Source organism: Nomascus leucogenys, chromosome 4, assembly GCF_006542625.1.
Source record: "Nomascus leucogenys isolate Asia chromosome 4, Asia_NLE_v1, whole genome shotgun sequence".
NCBI classification, from domain to species: Eukaryota; Metazoa; Chordata; class Mammalia; order Primates; family Hylobatidae; genus Nomascus; species Nomascus leucogenys.
In genome coordinates, this window is record NC_044384.1 from 72,928,758 (window position 1) to 72,946,658 (window position 17,901).

A 17,901-nucleotide genomic window follows, 5' to 3' on the forward strand; every position below is an offset into this window, starting at 1 on the left:
GTCGGCGGTGGGCGTGTTGGCAGTAGGGTTGTTGGCAGTGGGTTGTGGAGGGTGGGTTGTGGAGGTTGGGGTTGTGGAGGGTGGGGTTGTCGGCGGTGGACACTCAGCCAAACTGCACTATGATCAAACTTGAGAGACCAGGGGCTGCTATCGCAAGCCTGTTTTACAGGCTGTGGTTTTGGGCTGTGGTTTTGATGGCTTCCAGCCAGAGGGTTAGGAGCAGTGAGTTCAGCGAGCGTATAAATCCTTGGCTTCCGTGGTGGGCAGCGAGGCCGAGTCCCCACAGTGTCGAGCCCTGCAGTTTGCTGAGAACAGGAGAGGGTCCTTACAGAGCATCCCTCTTCAGGAACAGGGCTGTGCAGTTCCAGCCCCCACCCTGACTTACGGAGCCTGTCCGGGGTATGGGGTGCAGCCATCCAGGTGGGTTTCCTGGGGTGGCCGCTGGCCCTGGGACCCCTGGGACCCCTCTCAGGAGGGCAGGCTCACACTTCACTAGGATCATTGGCACAGCCATCCATATGGGCAGAGCTGAGGTTTGCTGTCTGCTCTGCAGCTCCTGCAGGTAGTGGGGAGAGGGAAGGGGTGGGTGCTACCAAGTGCTGCCTTCAGACCGTGGTGAGGGCTAGACGGGGTGCCTCAGGGAGGAGATGGGATGCCAGGGGAAGGCATGCACCCTTGACAGCCCTTTCCTCTTCTTAGCCCCTGCATCCTCTCTTGCCCCTTCTGTCCTGTCTCTGGATGCCCAGTTCAGTCCACAAGCCCCTCTGGCCCTGCTGTGTTACTTTCCTCGAGCCTCAACAGCATCCTGGGGTCCTTTGTCTGGTGTCCACAGAGCTGCGCCATCCAGACGCACTGAACGCTTTGGCATCCTGATGCCTGTAGATTGTTGGACAGAGGGAGGACTAATTCTTCTGAAGTTCTAAACACACAGTGTATGGGATTCACCTGTGTTTTGAGAGAGGACAGGGAGAAAATCTCATCACAGCAGCAGTTTCAGAACCGCAGAAGGCTCAGACATCGCTGCTTTGCCTTAATGTATTACGGGCTGTGAACGCCACCCCTGGACTTGGTGGAAGCAATCACAGCCTTCCTTGGCCTTCTCTCCAGGAGCTCCAGAACGCTTGGGGTCTCTGTGCCCAGGCACACAGGGAGTTTTCTGTCCCCTCCCTGGGCGCTCCCCAGTCTTCCTCCCAGACTTACCCTGGTGTTGGCTTCTCTCTCCCTAGTGTGGGTCAGGCAGCTCCTCGCTCTGTTCCTGGTGCAGACCCAGCCCCGCTTGCTGTCCCTGTTCATAGCACCTTGTGTCCTGAACACCAGCACACTGGCCACACCCTTAACAACCAAGAGGCCCAGCAGAAAAGCAGAAAGTGTCAAAAAAGTGTCTTCTGTGTCATGTGGCGGCAGGTTTGTGTGATGCCCTTTCCCAAGAAGCGCCGGCTACCCCACCAGCAGAGCCTCCCTTCCCTGAAATCAGGAAGGTGATGAAGCGACGTTCAGAGGTCCCTTCAGGGCTGCATGCTGTGTGGCAGATGAAGACATTCGGCAGCCAGTGAATTGTGTTCACAGAGGTCCACATCCCTGTCTGGGCCTCGTGTTGTTAATGTGCACATACAGTGTTCCCCCTGAGAGCTCTGTTCTGGAGCTGAGCTGGGGCTTGCAGAGATCCCGGCTGCACGCAGTGTGGATTTGAGATCCTGAGCTGCTATGCTATTTCTCCTTTTTTTCTGAGTAACCTGGAACTGGGAGATGTCCCTCCTTGAGGTGTGGCTGTTCCTCCTATGGCTTCAGCATAGCTTAGCAAAGGACTCTGTGTGATGTTTCATAAAACATAAGATGCATTCCAGCATGATGACCAGAGGCAGCTCGGCCCAGGCCCTTGCTCCACTTCCCGATCTGGTCTATTAGCCTAGCTGATGGCTCCCCAAAAGGGAAAAGAGTGGCAGCTGATGAGGAAGAAACCTCCATTCTCTCCTGGACACAGACTCAGGCCTCGCTAATACTATCAGTGTGGCCATGCTGTCCATTTCCCTCTCTCTGCCCTGAGGGTCCCCTATCCCAGGTCCTTTCCACCCAGGAATGCCCCCACGCAGCCAGGCTTCCTGCCTCCCAATTCCCTACTTCTAACTTCTTTTAAGAAATGCCCATTCCCCGTATACAGTATTAGGAGAGCGATCTGATTCATTTACACTCAGCTCAGGAGTCTCAATCAGGGCTGATTCTGCCAAATGTCTAGGGGACATTTGCAGTGTCTGGCATCATAAGGGGGATCCTACAATGTGTCCTACAGTACGCGGGTGGCCCTGCAACAACGACTCATCAGTACAGTGCGTCCTACAGTGCATGGGCGGTCCTGCAACAAAGACTCATCTGAGTGGATGTGAGCGGTGCTGAGGCGGAGGAGCCAGCCCCACCAGGTGCTAAGCACTGTCGGACCCAGGGGCACTTCACTGGTAAAAGAGGCTGCCTGTTACCATGGCGGGGGGTCTCTCTAGGCTGGCTCTGAGGCATCCACAGAGCGGAGAGCTCTTCCCAGCAGTACGAGTTTGGGGTCTGGTCTGGGACTCTGCCTTGGGAACAGTTTCCCCAGTGACTCCTGCCTCCTCTGCTCATCCAGCCATTCAGTGGACACTCCCCAGGAGCCAGGCACTGAGTAGAAGGGGGAAACAGGGGCCATGCCCCGCCTCCGCCACCAGCAGCACCTGCAGTCCCCTGGCAGAGGCCAAGACCCCGCTGCCATTCTCTCCATCTTCCTGGGGGAGGCTAGGGGTCTGGCTGTCCGATTGTGCCTTTGAGATGGGGGAGTGTCAGGCATGGGAGCTATAGGAGGTGTTTGGGGCAGGTATGAGGACCTGCGTCTCCTCCATCCCCATGCCCGGCCTAGCCCATGTGCAGTTGGCCAGGGCAGTTCCAAGTTCCCCGCCTCCCCCATTCCTGGGTGACCGCCTGTGTCAGGAAGCGCCCTCCCAAGGGGCTTGGAAGGGGCTGGGAAGGCACGGCTGGCTGGTCAGCATGGCAGGGAGGGCCCTGTGCCCCCTGGCAGAGCCTGGCAGTCCTCTCCCTCCTGGGCTCCCTGTGCTGCTGTGTGGGCCTGTGCTCTGGGGCAAGGTGGCTGGGGAGGATGAGTGTGTCTGGGCAGATGCTGCCATCCTCATGGCTTCTTTCCAGTTATCAGGGCCCCTGCAAGCCCTAAGCACCTCTTCCTTTCTCAGCACCAATGTCCCAGGCCTTTCTCCTGCAGCACCCGAGGCCCTGGGAGTCCAGGCCCTGGCGGCGGCTCAGCACCCTCCAGTCAGCAGCTGGGGTGGATGCTCCTCCCATCCCCTCTGTGGAGCGCAGCCTCATGAGGAGCCTGTGCATTGTTGGGGAGCCTCCGTGAGGGCCTGTTAGTAGAGACCCACCCCAGGGCTCCGTGAGCACATTAGAAAATGATGTTCTGTTTAAACCTGGTGCGAGAAGGGCTGGGCATCGAATTAACCAACTTCTAGGTGATTAGGCTTCACACTCTGATTAAACTTACTGTTATGTCTTTCTGCTGGAAGCCTGGAGAGTGGAGGTGGAAACATAGCTTGGGGCAATAGGATGGGACTGAGTTTTGGTTTTGAGGAGGAGGATGAGCGGGCCAGCAGCCTTACTTGGTTGAGGAAGCTTCCCGCCCTGCTGTGAGCAGCCCCTTGCCTCCTCTACAGGTTTCCCACTTTGACCACAAGGAAGGGCCAGACCAAGGTTAACCAGACAGCATCGTGGTGGCCCTGGCTTCCCTGCTTCTTGCGGAGAGTCCCCTTCTGAGAAGTGGGACTCCCTCCCTTCCTGAGGGAGTGCCCAGCTCAGCCAGTTCCGGTCCCTGTCCCATAGGATGTGCTCCTGTGCAGGTGCAGGTGAGGAGCCGCAGCACTCCTCCCCTCAGCTGGCGCCCTCCTCCCCCGGCCAGAGGCCTCCTCCCGCCGCCAGTACCCTCCTCCCCCCACCAGAGCCCTCCTCCCACCACTAGCATGCTCCTCCCCCTGCCAGCACCCTCCTCCCCCCCACCAGAGCCCTCCTCCCCCCACCAGCACCCGCCTCCCCCCACCAGAGCCCTCCTCCCCCCGCCAGCACCCTCCTCCCCCCGCCAGAGCCCTACTCCCCCCGCCACCATCCTCCTCCCCCAACCAGAGCCCTCCTCCCCCCGCCAGCACCCTCCTCCTCCGCCAGAGCCCTCCTCCTCCAACCAGAGCCCTCTTCCCCCCACCAGAGCCCTCCTCCCCCTGCCAGTGCCCTCCTCCCCCCACCGGAGCCCTCCTCCCTCCGCCAGCAACCTCCTCCCCTCCACCAGCATCCTCCTGACACTGGCACCTTCCTCCCATGTCCCTTGGCCTGGGACAATGCATGCTGCATGAACGTGATGAGTGTCCCAAAGCCAGTCATCCTTTGCCGCCATGCGGTAGACACTGTGTCCCGGGGGGCCCAAGGAATGGACGTTACTGGGCCTGGATGTGGTGGAAGTAGTGATTTCTGGATGAAAATGAAAACTAGCAACCCAAGTGTAAATTACATCACAGACAAAGCAAATGCTTACATCATGGCAGATAGCAGTGGCGGGTCCACATCTGAATCCTTGTGCATTCTTGCTGAGGTAGCCTGAGCTTGGTTTCTTTGGAGCCTGGTTTGTGTGACTTCTGAGCATTGAGACTGTCTAGATTTATTTTCATTATCTTAGACCATTCAGTAATGGGAAAGCAGTAAAGGGGCATGAATATTCTAGACACAGCCCGGAGAGCTGTTTGAACAAGTTGCTGGAACATTTCTTGCTGGAGCTGAGGGAGCCCGGGTGACCTTTTCTAACCGCCAGCAGCCTGGCCCAGAGGGTCCAGCCTGGCCTGTGTGGACAGCCCAGGGGCAGGGGATGGCATGCAGGCAGAAGGGTCTGGCCATCAACGGATGGAAGGAGAGGCAGGAGAGGGACAGGGACCTTACCCAGATTGAAGCATATGAAATTGTTAACATTCAGCCATTCTGACCTATAGAAACAGCAATTTCAATTTAAAAAATTAACAAAAGGAATCACATCACGCATCTCTTCATTACCAACTCCTACAGGGATTAAATCAGTTGTGAAAATCCAGGTGCCTATTCTTCATAGCCAGGAGGAACAGCCAGGCCCCATCCAGCACAGCTGGGCTCCTCCAGCTCCCTTGGGTTGACACTGGGAGGGGCCCTGGCTGTTGCAGAGGAGGACAAGCACTTGGTGGCTGTTAGCCCTCTTGATGCAGAAACTCATGTTCCTCAGATCCACAGTGCCCTGACATGGGGTGAACCATCCCCACAAGTCCCTCTTTGCAGAAGCCACAGAGTTAGCCTAGAGCATGGCTGTGTACGTGGTTTGCCCCACAGGGTGTTCGAACCTAAGTTGATCTAGCTTTTAAACATTGGGGCAAGGTTCGGTGGCTCACGCCCATAATCTCAGCACTTTAGGGGGCCGAGGTGGGCAGATCACTTGAGGTCAGGAGTTTGAGACCAGCCCAGCCAACATGGTGAAACCTCATCTCTACTCAAAATACAAAAGTTAGCCAGGTGTGGTGGCACGCACCTGTAATCCCAGCTACTTGGGAGGCTGAAGCAGGAGAATCTGGAGGCAGAGGTTGCAGTGAGCTGAGATCACGCCATTGCACTCCAGCCTGGCCGATAGAGGGAGACGCCATCTCAAAAATAAAAAAATAAAAAATAAAAATTGTGAGATTTCACATGAAAATTGGAATTTCCATCTTCTCTTGAAAAGGCAGCCTATGGGGCCACACCCTGAGGCTGGGGCTGTGAGGTGGCTGCCATGGAGCAGGCCTGTGCTGCCCGGGCTGTCACCCGTCTCTCACTGGGGACCCTTCGGTGCCGGGCAGCAGCATTGCCATCTGTGGGTTTGCATGTGGGGGTTGTTTTTCAGAGAAAATGTTCTTCTGCACTCAGGCTTCTATTGCAAGGCTGAAGACCAAGATAGACTGAGAGGGCCACTGGTTCCCAGAAAAATGGGTGAGAAGGTCCTTGTGGAAGTAAAGACTGTTCCTGCCTGATTAGGAGTTCAGACATGTGTCTGGGTCAACAGTGTGCTGCATGTCCTGTGCCCAGCCTGACATGGTCACTCGTGGCCACTGCTGTCTAGTCATCTCCCCAGGCAAGGCCCTCCTCTGTGACTAAAGCCTGTAGCCAGAGGGACAGAGGTAGCCATGGGCTCCCTGCTCTCTGAGGCTCGGCCCTGCACCAGCAGCCTCTCTGCTGGCCTTGGGAGCAGCAGTGGCCAGAGGGCAGACGGTCCTGGGCAGGTGTCTGACAGCCAGGAGCCTGCTGTGCTGGGGCTCGGAACTCATGGTGAAGGGACCTCTGGGTGTGCCATACATGGCGAGTGCCTTTCTCTATCTGGGCAGTGTCCCTCCACCCTCCCCTGCAGACAGAGGCTCTGAGGTGGGCCCCAGGCTCAGGGGTGTTTGAGAAACCCACAGGCAGTGTCCTGGGATCCCTCGGAGGGCACAGGGAGCAGGGGTTTCAGTGCCACTGTTCATTCCCACTGCGGCTGGAGCGCCGGCTCACTGTGCCCTGCTGCTCTCACTCCTGCCCACCTCATATGTTTACAAAAGCATGTGGAAAACGATGGAAAGGAATGATTTTCATAAGGCTTGAAGGAGTGGACTAAAGGGCTTACTGATGGAGTTGTACTCGGTCTGTCTCTGACACTCCAGACTAAAGAAAAGAGCAACAGGCTTCCTCTGGCATCATTGTGGGGAGGAACCACAGGGGACGGTTTCCCTGCAGGCAAGGCAGACCCTGCTGCACCACAGACCAGATGTGTGTGTTTGTTGGTTGTCCAATGACAACTCTCCGTTACTGCATTTCACGGAAACTGCATTTCCAAGAGCTCAGGGTCCGGCGGGTTGGCTGCACCATGTCTGTCTGAGTGAGCAAGGACTTCAAATTATGAGGCTGCCCAGGTGGTCATTTGAAAGGTTTTGCCCTTTGCTCTGTCTAATTGAAGCATTAGAGGATAGACAATTTCACATCACCTCGAAACGAGAACATCTCCCTTCAATTAAGGGAAACAGGAGGCCAAGCGGCCAGGCAGAAACTGCATAAGGATGCTGGACCCCAGGTCCACGCAGATTCCCACCTGAACCACAGTGGACAGAGCTTTGGAAGAGTCAGTGCTTATCTTTAAAGCAACAGTGTCTCAAATAGTCCTTTTACTGATGTTGGCACTGCTCAGAACGTTTGGGAATTACCTTCAGGTTTTGAGGTTATTTTTAAGTGACAAGATCTCACTTTGTTGCGCAGGCTGGAATATAGTGGCATGATCATAACTCACTGCAGCCTCGAACATTTAGGCTCAACTGATCTGCCTGCCTCAGCCTCCTGCGTAGCTGTGACTATAGGCACGCACAACCATGCCTGGCTAATTTTTAAATTTTTTGTGGAGACAAGGTCTCACTGTGTTGCCCAGGCTGGCCTTGAACTCCTTGGCTCAAGCGATCTTCCCACTTCAGCCTCCCAAAGTGCTGGGATTACAGGCCTGAGCCACTGCGCCTGACTGGTTTGTTTTTATTTGTTTGTTTGTTTGTTTTTTTAATCAAGGGAAGTTTTGTAAAAGCTTCTCCACAGTGGCAAATCTTCCTTTGCAAAGACCAAATAGGAAAACTGTTTGCTCTTTGGGGATACATTTGATTTTTGGTACCAGCCAAAATCCATTTAGAGTTAAGTCTTGTTCATTATATAGGTGATCAAACCAAATGATACAATTTTGGTGCAAAGGCAAGCACGACTCAATTAGTTAGATTGATGTCTGAGTTACAAACTGATCTGTAGAGAAAGGTCAGGAAGGACCCACAGAAAACTGACAGCTGTGCCTGGGAAGGAAGTAAGGACAAAGGAACCCTGGTCTGTGCAGTAAAACTTTTATGGTAAGAATGCATTCATGGCCGGGCGCGGTGGCTCACGCTTGTAATCCCAGCACTTGGGGAGGCCGAGGCGGGCGGATCACGAGGTCAGGAGATCGAGACCACGGTGAAACCCCGTCTCTACTAAAAATACAAAAAATTAGCCGGGCGTGGTGGCGGGCGCCTGTAGTCCCAGCTCCTCGGAGAGGCGGAGGCAGGAGAATGGTGTGAACCCGGGAGGCGGAGCTTGCAGTGAGTCCAGATTGCGCCACTGCACTCCAGCCTGGGCGACAGAGCGAGACTCCGTCTCACAAAAAAAAAAAAAAAAAAAAAAAAAAAAAGAATGCATTCATGTATTACCTTTGCAATTACAAAACATCCTCTGATCATGTAAACTGATGCTGAAGGCAGTAATGTGCTGGGCATCTATAGACTCCCAGGGTAATTCATATGAACATGGTTTCTATGGTAGTTAAAATAACAATTTTAAATAAAATGTATGAACATTTTTATCAACAAATTTATAGTAATCTTTTAAATATATAAGGTATTAGCATTAATAATTTAATAGTAAAATCTGTTGGTTTATTTTTTGCTTAGTCCTTGAAAGTTGGTGTGGTTTGTTCTGAAAAAAAAAAAAAAAGAGAAGAAGATTAAAAATTATCTTAATGATCATAACTCTGGGTGGCTCTTGTTGGGGAGGCTCACCAGGCTGGGGTCTGGCTCTTGGCGAAGCCCCAGCAGCTCTGTGACCTTGGGTGAAGGTCACAGAAAATCCCCTCTGAGCCCTGACTTCTCACATGTGAAACGAGGCAACTGGGGCTGAGATCAGGATGACGCCTGCCTGGATCTTGTGTGGTTCCACATTTTTCTGCCGCCTGGAACTTTCTCATTCCCAGGCTGATTCCTCTTGAAGTCCGATTGCTCACTAACCCCAGCACCAAGCTGGGAGAGGCACCTCATATTGCTTTTCCCCGCTAGCCCATTGCATTGTCCCAGAAATAGAAAGGATTCCCTTCCTTTTCTTCCCAGCAGACCTTCCTAGATGATTTGTCTTCTCTCTTAAGGGATGTGCCCTAGATTGAGCAGAGTTGGGGGATCTTGAATCTGAGAAGTCTGATGATGGATTCCCCAGGAGGAAGAAAGGGGGAGGTGCAGTCTCTGACAGCCAGGGGTACTGGCCTCACATCCAGGCTGTGACTGCCATCTAGAGTGGAAAGGACGGTAGTGATAAAATATCAGGATGGTGGAGAGGCTGCATGAAAAAAAGGGAGAAAACAGGGAAAATTGATTTTATCAGAAGGCAAAGGTGTTGCTGAATATCCAAAGATCAGTTTCACCTCTTCTTTGAAATTCTCACTGTGGAACAGGGGAAAAATAGATTTCCAACTATTTGAGGCCATAAAATACATTCATTCACTGGGAGGTTAGCCCTTGGGTAGAATCAAAATACCCAGCAGTAGTCTTGCTTTACTGCAGACTGACCGGGGCGCCTAGAGAGGAATATGCCCTCTGTCCTCAGTTTCCCCCCATCTAAAATGAGGGATAACTGGCTTCATCTATATTTAGCCATGAAGAACAGTAAGAAATACATTTTATATCACAACACAAAAGCCTCCTATAATGCAATTAAGGCAGAGGTTTTACAAAACAATACTTACAGTGTGCTCAGATCATTTCTATTCTGTTTCAGTTTTGGAATGCTGGCTGTGACCCACTTAAATGGATTTTCCAGCTCTCTAAGAGGTTGCAAAGCACATGCTGGAAAACACTGTGTTCAGTGCTCTCCCTGTTGTTTCCAGTCCCCACATCTGATCATTCCTGGGGTCCTCTGTGTGTGTGTGGAAAGGAGAGTGTAGCTGAGAGCATAAGCCCAGGAGGGTTCAGGGCGTGGTGTGCCTTGCACACATGGACGCATGGCAGCAGGCTACAGCCCATGGTGCAGCACAAGGGAACCCTCAGTAAGTCATGGCTGCAGATGACTGTCCTTTAATAATATGAAATTTATTGGTTGGAAGAAAAATGATCCAAAAAATACAGAAATGAAAAGGATTATAAAATAGTGCTACGAACAATTGTATGCAAACCAGTTGGATAACCTAGATGAAATGAAAAAAATATTAGAAACAGCCTACCAAGACTGAATCATGAAGAAATAGAAAATCTTAATAGATCTATAGCTAGTAAGGAGATTGAACCAATAGTCTAAAATCTCCAACCTAGACCACATGGCTTCAGTGGTAAATTCTACCAAACATTTAAAGAATTGACATCAATCCTTCTTAAACTTCTAGAAATTTCAAGAGGTGGGAACACTTCCTAACTCATTATGAGATGAGGCCAGCATTCCTGATACCAAAGTCAGACAAAGACACAACAGAAAAAGATAACCATAGACTAATATTTCTTATAGATATTGATGCAAAAGTCCTCAACAAAATACTAGCAAACTAAATTCAGCAGTATATTAAAAGGGTTATACTGGCTGGGCACAGTGACTCACACCTGTAATTCCAGCACTTTGGGAGGCTAAGGGAGGCAGATTACTTGAGGTCAAGAGTTCTAGACCAGCCTGGCCAACATGGTGAAACCTGTCACTACTAAAAATACGAAAATTAACCAGGCATGGTGGCACACGCCTGCAATCCCAACTACTCTGGAGGCTGAGGCAGAAGAATCCCTTGACCCTGGGAGGCGGAGGTTGCAATGACCTGAGATCGTGCCACTGTACTCCAGCCTGGAAGACAGAGCAAGACTTTGTCTCAAAAATAATAATAATACTAAATAAAAATTAAATTTAAAAAAGTAAAAGGATTATACATCATCAATGAGTGGGGGATTTATTCCCAGAAGGCAAGGATGGTTCCATACATGAAATTCAGTCAGTGTCATACACTACATTAACAGAATGAAGTTGGGGGTCCCGAACTTCATTCAGCAGGTCCCAAGTTCTTGTCCCATAATCATCTCAGTTGATGCAGAAATAGTATTGTCACAGTATCCTTAGGGTGTCACTTTGCCGGTCAGAAACCTTTGTGGCTGGTGGTGCCTTCTGCCTGAGTATTGCTTGTGCCCACTGGGCTCATCCTGCCCACTTACCCTGGCAGGCTGCACTCACATTACTGGCCCAGATCCCACACCTGCCAAGGGCAAGCCAGGCACGAAGTGGTGAGGGGTGTGTGAGCAAGTGAGTGCAAGGTCCAGCCACTGTGCACAGCCAGGCGCGCTGGTTGCTGCGGCAGGGCAGGCAGCTCCAGGTGCTGGACAGGTGCTTGCTCTGTGCAAGGCTGCAGCTGGACCAGATATACTGCATGCAGCATCCACTGCAGGCACTTGCGTCTGGATGAGGGGAACGTGATGTACCCGGAAGCTTGGAGACACCAGGAACTGCAGAGTCCCAAAGATGGTGTCACAACCCTGGCTAGGAGAACCCTAGGTCTGGGCTGCCCAAAGGGCCGCAGCTCTTCTTTCCTTCTTGTCACCCACAGTGTGGTGAGTGGAGGGGCATGTTTCAGCCCTGTTTATGTTACAGCTCTTTTAGTCCCACCATTCGGCAGGTCCCAAGTTCTTGTCCCACATCCAAGAAGAATGAGGTACATGGACAATTGGTGGGTGACAAGGTGGAGAGAAGCTTCACTGAGCAACAGAACAGCTCTCAGGGACCTAGACTGGATAGCTCCTTTCTGTAGGCAGGTCATCCCGATGTCTGTCCAGCTCAGAGCAGAGGGGAGACCCACAGTGGCTAGGTCCTTTCCTCAGGCAGGTCATCCTGATGTCTATCTGGCAATGGGTAGCTCCTTTCCCCAGGCAGGTCATCCCAATGTCTGTCTGGCAATGGGTAGCTCCTTTCCTCAGGCAGGTCATGCCAATAAGTGTCTACCTGTCAGTGGAGAGGAGACCTGCAGTGAGTAGCTCCTATCCACAGGCAGGTTGATCTGACGTCTGTTCAAGTCAAACTGAATCCAGGATTTTTAATGAGCTCAAAAGGGAGGAAGTACGTGCTGATTGGTCCATGGATGGCCACAGGCAGGCCCAGAAAAAGCATCCTAAGTTCTTACTCTGGTCTGTGGACTCCACTCAGAACTGACAGCTTGGCCCCCATGCTTTAGGCCATCCCTGGCTTGAAGGTGGGGCTTCAGCAGGGACCTGTCCCTTTTTGCCCAGGAGCCTGTCTGCCTCCTGCTGCCATCAGTCATGTACATGGCGCCCAGGCTGTTGGTGCCAAGGGACACCTGCAGGCCCACACCAAGCCACCCCCAGCCCACCCCTGCCTCAGCCTCCCACCAATGCTCATCAGCACCCAAAGTCCGGAGGGGGCTGAGATGGCAGGGGGCTGGCATATCAGCACCGCCCCAAGCAGACACACACCTGGCCGAATTGTGACAGTGCCCAGGCTCAGCCTCAACTTTGCTCCAAAATTGGAGCAGGCACCAGGAGCAGGGAGAGGCCAGGCAGCAGGAGCAGGCACTTCTGAGCCTCCAGGGGCAGAGGACTTCGCTAGGCCCCTGAGAGTACAGGGATGCCTGGGTCTGCAGCTGCAGCTTTGTGACTGCAGCTGCACCCAGGAGGGCAGGGCTCCTGCCCCACCAACTCAGAAGAGGGCAGGGCTCCCACCTGTTTCTGGCTCTCACCAGCTCTGTGGAGCACACAGCCCTGGCCATGCCTCCCCTGCTGCAGGCAGCATCTTCGCAGCAGCTGCTCCAGATGGGCCACCACTGCCATCAGTATTTGATGAAATTCAACATCCTTTCATGATAGAAACACTCAACAAAGTAGGATGGAAGGAAGCTACTTCCACATCATAAAGGCTATCTGTGAAAACCCCACAGCTTACATCATACTTAATGGTGAAAGACTGAAAGCTTTTCCTCTAAGACCAGGAACAAGACAAGGATGCCTGCTTTCACTACTTCTGTTCAACATAGTATTAATTAGAAGTTCTAGCCAGAGCAATTAGGCAAGAAAAAGAAATAAAAGACATTCCAAGTGGAAAGGAAGAAGTAAAAGTATCTCTGTTAGAAGATGACATGGCCTTATGTGTAAAAACCCTAAAGATTCTATTTAAAAAATAACCCAAAAAGTGTCAGAACTAATGAATTTGGCAAAGTAGCAGGATACAGAATCAACATGCAAAAATCAGTTGCATTTATTTTCATGTACAATGAACAATTCGGTAAGGAAATTAAGAAAGTTCCATTTTCAATAGCATCAAAAAGAACAGAATACTTAGAAATATACTTACCCAAGGAGGTGAAAGACTGGTGCACTGAGCAATAGAAATCATTGCTGAAAGAAATGGAAGAAGATACAAATAAATGGAAAGATACCTTGTATTCATGAATTGGAAGACTTAACTACTTTTAAGATGTTAGTACTAATGAATGCAGTGTACAGACTTCAGTGTAATCACTTTTGAAATCCCAATGAGGCTTTTTGCAGAAACAGGAAAAATAATCCATCCTAAAGTTTGTATATTATCTCAAGGGACTCTAAATATCCACAGTAATCTCAAAAAAAAAAAAAAAAAAAGATTTGAAAAGTTAAAGGTCTCACAATTCCTGATTTCAAAACTTACTACAAAGCTGTAGTAATCAAAACAGTGTGGTGCTGGGATATAGACAAATATATAGACCAATGGAATAGAACAGACAGTCCAGAGATAAACCCTCAAATATATGGTCAAGTAATTTTCAGAAAGGATGCCGAAGCCATTCAATGGGGAAAGGACAGCCTTTTGAGAGTGGTGATGGGGAACCTGAATAGCCACAGGCAAAAGAATGACATTGGACCTTATAACATACTCAAAAATGAACTCAAATGGACAAAAATATAAACATAAGAGCTAAAACTTTAAAATTCAGCCTTAGTTTGACTGCTAGAACAAAGTACCGTCAACCGGGTGGCTTATAAACAGCAAACACTGATTTCTCATTCTGGAGGTCAGACATGAGAGACCACAGTGCCAGCACAGTTGGGTTCGGATGAGGCCACTCTTCCCGGTGGCAGACTGCCACCTTCTCTTGTGGAAAGAGCTTGCTAGCCTCCAGCCTCTTCTTGTAAGGGTACTGGTCCCATTCATGAGGACCCCACCCTCATTACCTAATTACTTAGCAAAGATTCCACCTCCAAATACCATAACATTGGAGTATTTCCCATCTCCCCCCAAAAAAGTGCTAAATGGTCTGATGTAAAAGGAAAAAAATTCAGTCACTGTGCTCCAGATCTGCAAATAACACATCTTGATTTTCAGTACCATAAAGACAATCATTTGGAAGATCCGGTGATATTTTTTCTCTTTAATGCAAATGTTTTGGTGTCAAGCAGATTGAATTTGTGGGGAGTTTTCCTGTTAGTGTGGCTGTTCACTGACCATTCAGAAGGAAGAAAATATGAAACAGATTGCTCAAGTGTAAAGGAGTCTGAAAATGGCTGTCCTCAAGCCTGCAAGATTTGGAACCGTTCTGCGTCCCTTTTCTATAGATGTAGGAATAAAAAGTCTGGATTCAGTAGAGTCATTTGACCAGCCAGCCCCTCAGGGTGGTCCCTGGGTCTGGGCAGCCATGCTGTCTGGAGACGCCCATGGGGGCAACTTCCAGGGCCAAGCCAGAGAGGCCAGAACACTAGACTAACGTTATAATTCCAAGTGTACATGGCAGAGAAGACAGCTATGCCCACGTGTGTGTGTGTGTGATTGTGCCTTCTGTGGATATCGGCTAGGGACTGTCTCAGGAAAGCCTCTGCCTTTGGCATGTTTACTGCTGTCAAAACCCTGCCCACAGCCTTATAGACCCCAAAGAAAAATGTTCTCATCCTACTCAGAGATGTTCAAACAGGAGTGATTGTCTGACAGTGACTACACTCGCAGGAGAATGACAAACAGCAAGGCCCAGCTCTTCCTTGGTACCCTCGGGGGATTGGTTCTAGGACCTCACCACAGTCCCAGCATGCTCAAGGCCCGCAGTCTGTCCTGCTGAACCCGTGGACCAAAGAGGTCGGCCCCTCCGTATGAGAGGCTTTTCCATCTCATGAATACACATTGGGTTGAAAAAAATCTGCATTTTAGTGGAACAGCCAGGTTTAAACACATGTTGTTCAATGGTCCACTGTATTCGTTCACAATACAGATTTCATTTTAGAAAAAAAAAAAAAGCCCAAAGGAAAATAAAAACTTTTCACAAAGATGAATGTTATAAAGTTGTTTTTGTTTTGAGATGGAGTCTTGCTCTGTTGCCCAGGCTGGAGTGCAGTGGCATGATCTCTGCTCACTACAACCTCCGCCTCCCAGGTTCAAACAATTCTCCTGCCTCAGCCTCCTGAGTAGCTGGGACTGCAGGCGTGCACCACTGTGCCCAGCTAAATTTTTTTTGTATTTTTAGTAGAGACGGTTTTTCACCATGTTGGCCAGGCTGGTCTTGAACTCCTGACCTCAGGTGATCTGCCTGCCTTGGCCTCCCAAAATGCTGGGATTATAAGCATGAACTACCGCACCCAGCAATTTTTTTTTTTTTTTTGAGATGGAGTCTCGCTCTTGTCGCCCAGGCTGAAGTACAGTGGCATGACCTCGGCTCACTGCAACCTCTGCCTCCTGGGTTTAAGTGATTCTCCTGCCTCAGCCTCCCGAGTAGCTGGGATTACAGGCACCCACCCCTACACCTGGCTAATTTTTGTATTTTCAATAGAGACAGGGTTTTACCATACTGGCCAGACTGGTCTTCAACTCCTGACCTCAGGTGATCCACTCACCTTAGCCTCGCAAAATTCTGGGATTACAGGCATGAGCCACCATGCCTAGCCTAAAGTTTTTTTTTTTTTTTTTAACCCCATCCACTGCCTCCCTGTGTGACCTCATGACATCAAGAAAACAGCGCATGGTACAGATAATCTCTGCTGAGGTTTGTAGTCATGGTGACTGCCTCGGTGGGCAGCTGATTGCCATGCTGAGCTAACGTTTTAAGAGCACAGATAGTCTTTATGCAGTGGCGGGCCGTTGGTTTGTGTAGCACCTGGGGTTCTAGTGAAACCATGTAGCCAGAGCCAGAGAAGAACTTGCCTGTGAGGAGACTCTTGGTTAATGCAGCACCCAACCTTAGGAGAAAGCTCCTGAAGAAATCTGGAATTAACACAACATTGCTTAAGCTGCCCCCATTCCTCAGCCTTTCCATTCAAAACACCACCTTTGGAATACGGTTTAAAAAAATAATAAGGAAATGTCAATGAACTTGTTGTCTTTAAAGGAATATCTTAAAAGAGTTAATGGAAATTAGGCTGGGTGCGGTGGCTCACGCCTGTAATCCCAGCACTTTGGGAGGCTAAGGTGGGTGAATCACTTGAGGTCAGGAGTTCGAGACCAACCTTGCCAACATAGTGAAACCCTGTCTCTACTAAAAATACAAAAATTAGCCGGGCATGGTGGTGCATGCCTGTAGTCCCAGCTACTCAGGAGGCTGAGGCAGGAGAATCGCTTGGACCCGGGAGGCGGAGGTTGCAGTGAGCCAAGATCATGCCACTGCACTCCAGCCTGGGCAACAGAGCAAGACTCCGTCTCAACAAAAAACAAAAACAACAAAAAAAGAGAGAGATAATGGAAATTTATCCCCCTTTAACTGTGCATAACAACAGCAAGTAACCATTACCTGTGATGAGAAGAGCTACCGTTTGCCGAAGCTTATTTAAGGCACTGTGCTAAGGAATTCTCGTAAATGGTATTTGAGCCTCATGACAACCTCTTTTTACAAATAAGGAAACTGAGGCTGGGAGAAACTAAATGAGCTGCCTGAGGTCACAGTTTGGAAAGTGGCAGAAGCTGAGCTCGGTGGCACACACCTGTAGTCCCAGCTATCCGGGAGGCTGAGGTGGGAGGATGGTTTGAGGCCAGGAGTTCAATGCTATGAGCACATTTATGAAAATGTGCTGCTCTCCAGCCTGGGCAACATAGACTTTGTCTCTTAAAAAAATAATAAATAAAAATGTTTTAAATTTAAAAATGAAAAACATGGCCAGAATTCTAGCCTATGCAATGGCTACCTGCCTCAGAGACTTCTTACCCTTACAGATATATACCAATGCTGATAGTGGTAGCCTCCATCTGTGTAATATTAAATTGTCATCAGGTAATTCTTGTTACCTTTTTTGTTAGTGCCTTCATTCCAGGGAGAAAGTAAGAGAATAAAAACATGCTTGCAAGGCAGTGCACATACAAGAGGCCTCTGAAAGCTGCTGCCAGACCTGTGTGCCCCCAGAGCAGGTGCCCTCTCGTAAGCATCCTGGGGCAGGTATAACAGCCCCTGATAAGTCCTGCTCAGTGTGATGTGGGTCTCAAGGAACTGGTCCTTATAATGGTCAAACATGAGTGATTTGAGAGTAATGTAACTTAAAAAGTAAACTGGAATTCATTCAAAGTGATCCCTAGAGTAATGTCCCTCTAACCCACTGGCATTCTAGGATGCTTTGTTGAGTTTCTTGGGTTTAGAGTGACTCCATGAGCCCTGGGAACTGTGCAGAGCCCCTGTCTCCCACCCCTTGGGGACATGCAGCACCAGTATCTGTTGGACATGTGCACATCTGCTCACATTTTGCAATGGAAGAGGACTGAGACCCGCTGCAAGGAAGTATTCAGTACATGTATAGTGAGGTCATGAATGAACAGCTGGGTGAATGGCTGCCTCCCTTTTGGTTGTTCTTAAAAGGAAATAGCCTACAAGACAGGGAATGCATTTCAGCCTATATGAAGTTATTAACAAAGTTTTGTTCCTATTGCTTAAAATTCTGTGAACTACTTTAAGTATTATCTTATTTCACAGCTTATTTTGAGTAATACAACAATGCAAGCATTAGCTGAGAACATCAGTGCCCTCATTGTTGATTAAAATTGGCCCCATAATGAGGATGCGGGAATGCTGCCATCTGAGCGGAAGCTAGCTGTGTAGTGAGCCCCCTTCTCCCTGAAAATGTTCTCCGTAGCATGTGGGGTGAGTGAAGAGACCCCCAACCTAGACAAGGGAGACACATCTTT

General features: G+C 50.0%; 1 protein-coding gene across 6 annotated transcripts in view; it reads left to right on the forward strand.

The window, feature by feature from the left end:
- LDLRAD4 (low density lipoprotein receptor class A domain containing 4) overlaps positions 1–17,901 on the forward strand; it is a 444,661-nt gene that overhangs the window by 413,348 nt on the left and 13,412 nt on the right. The window lies entirely within an intron of this gene.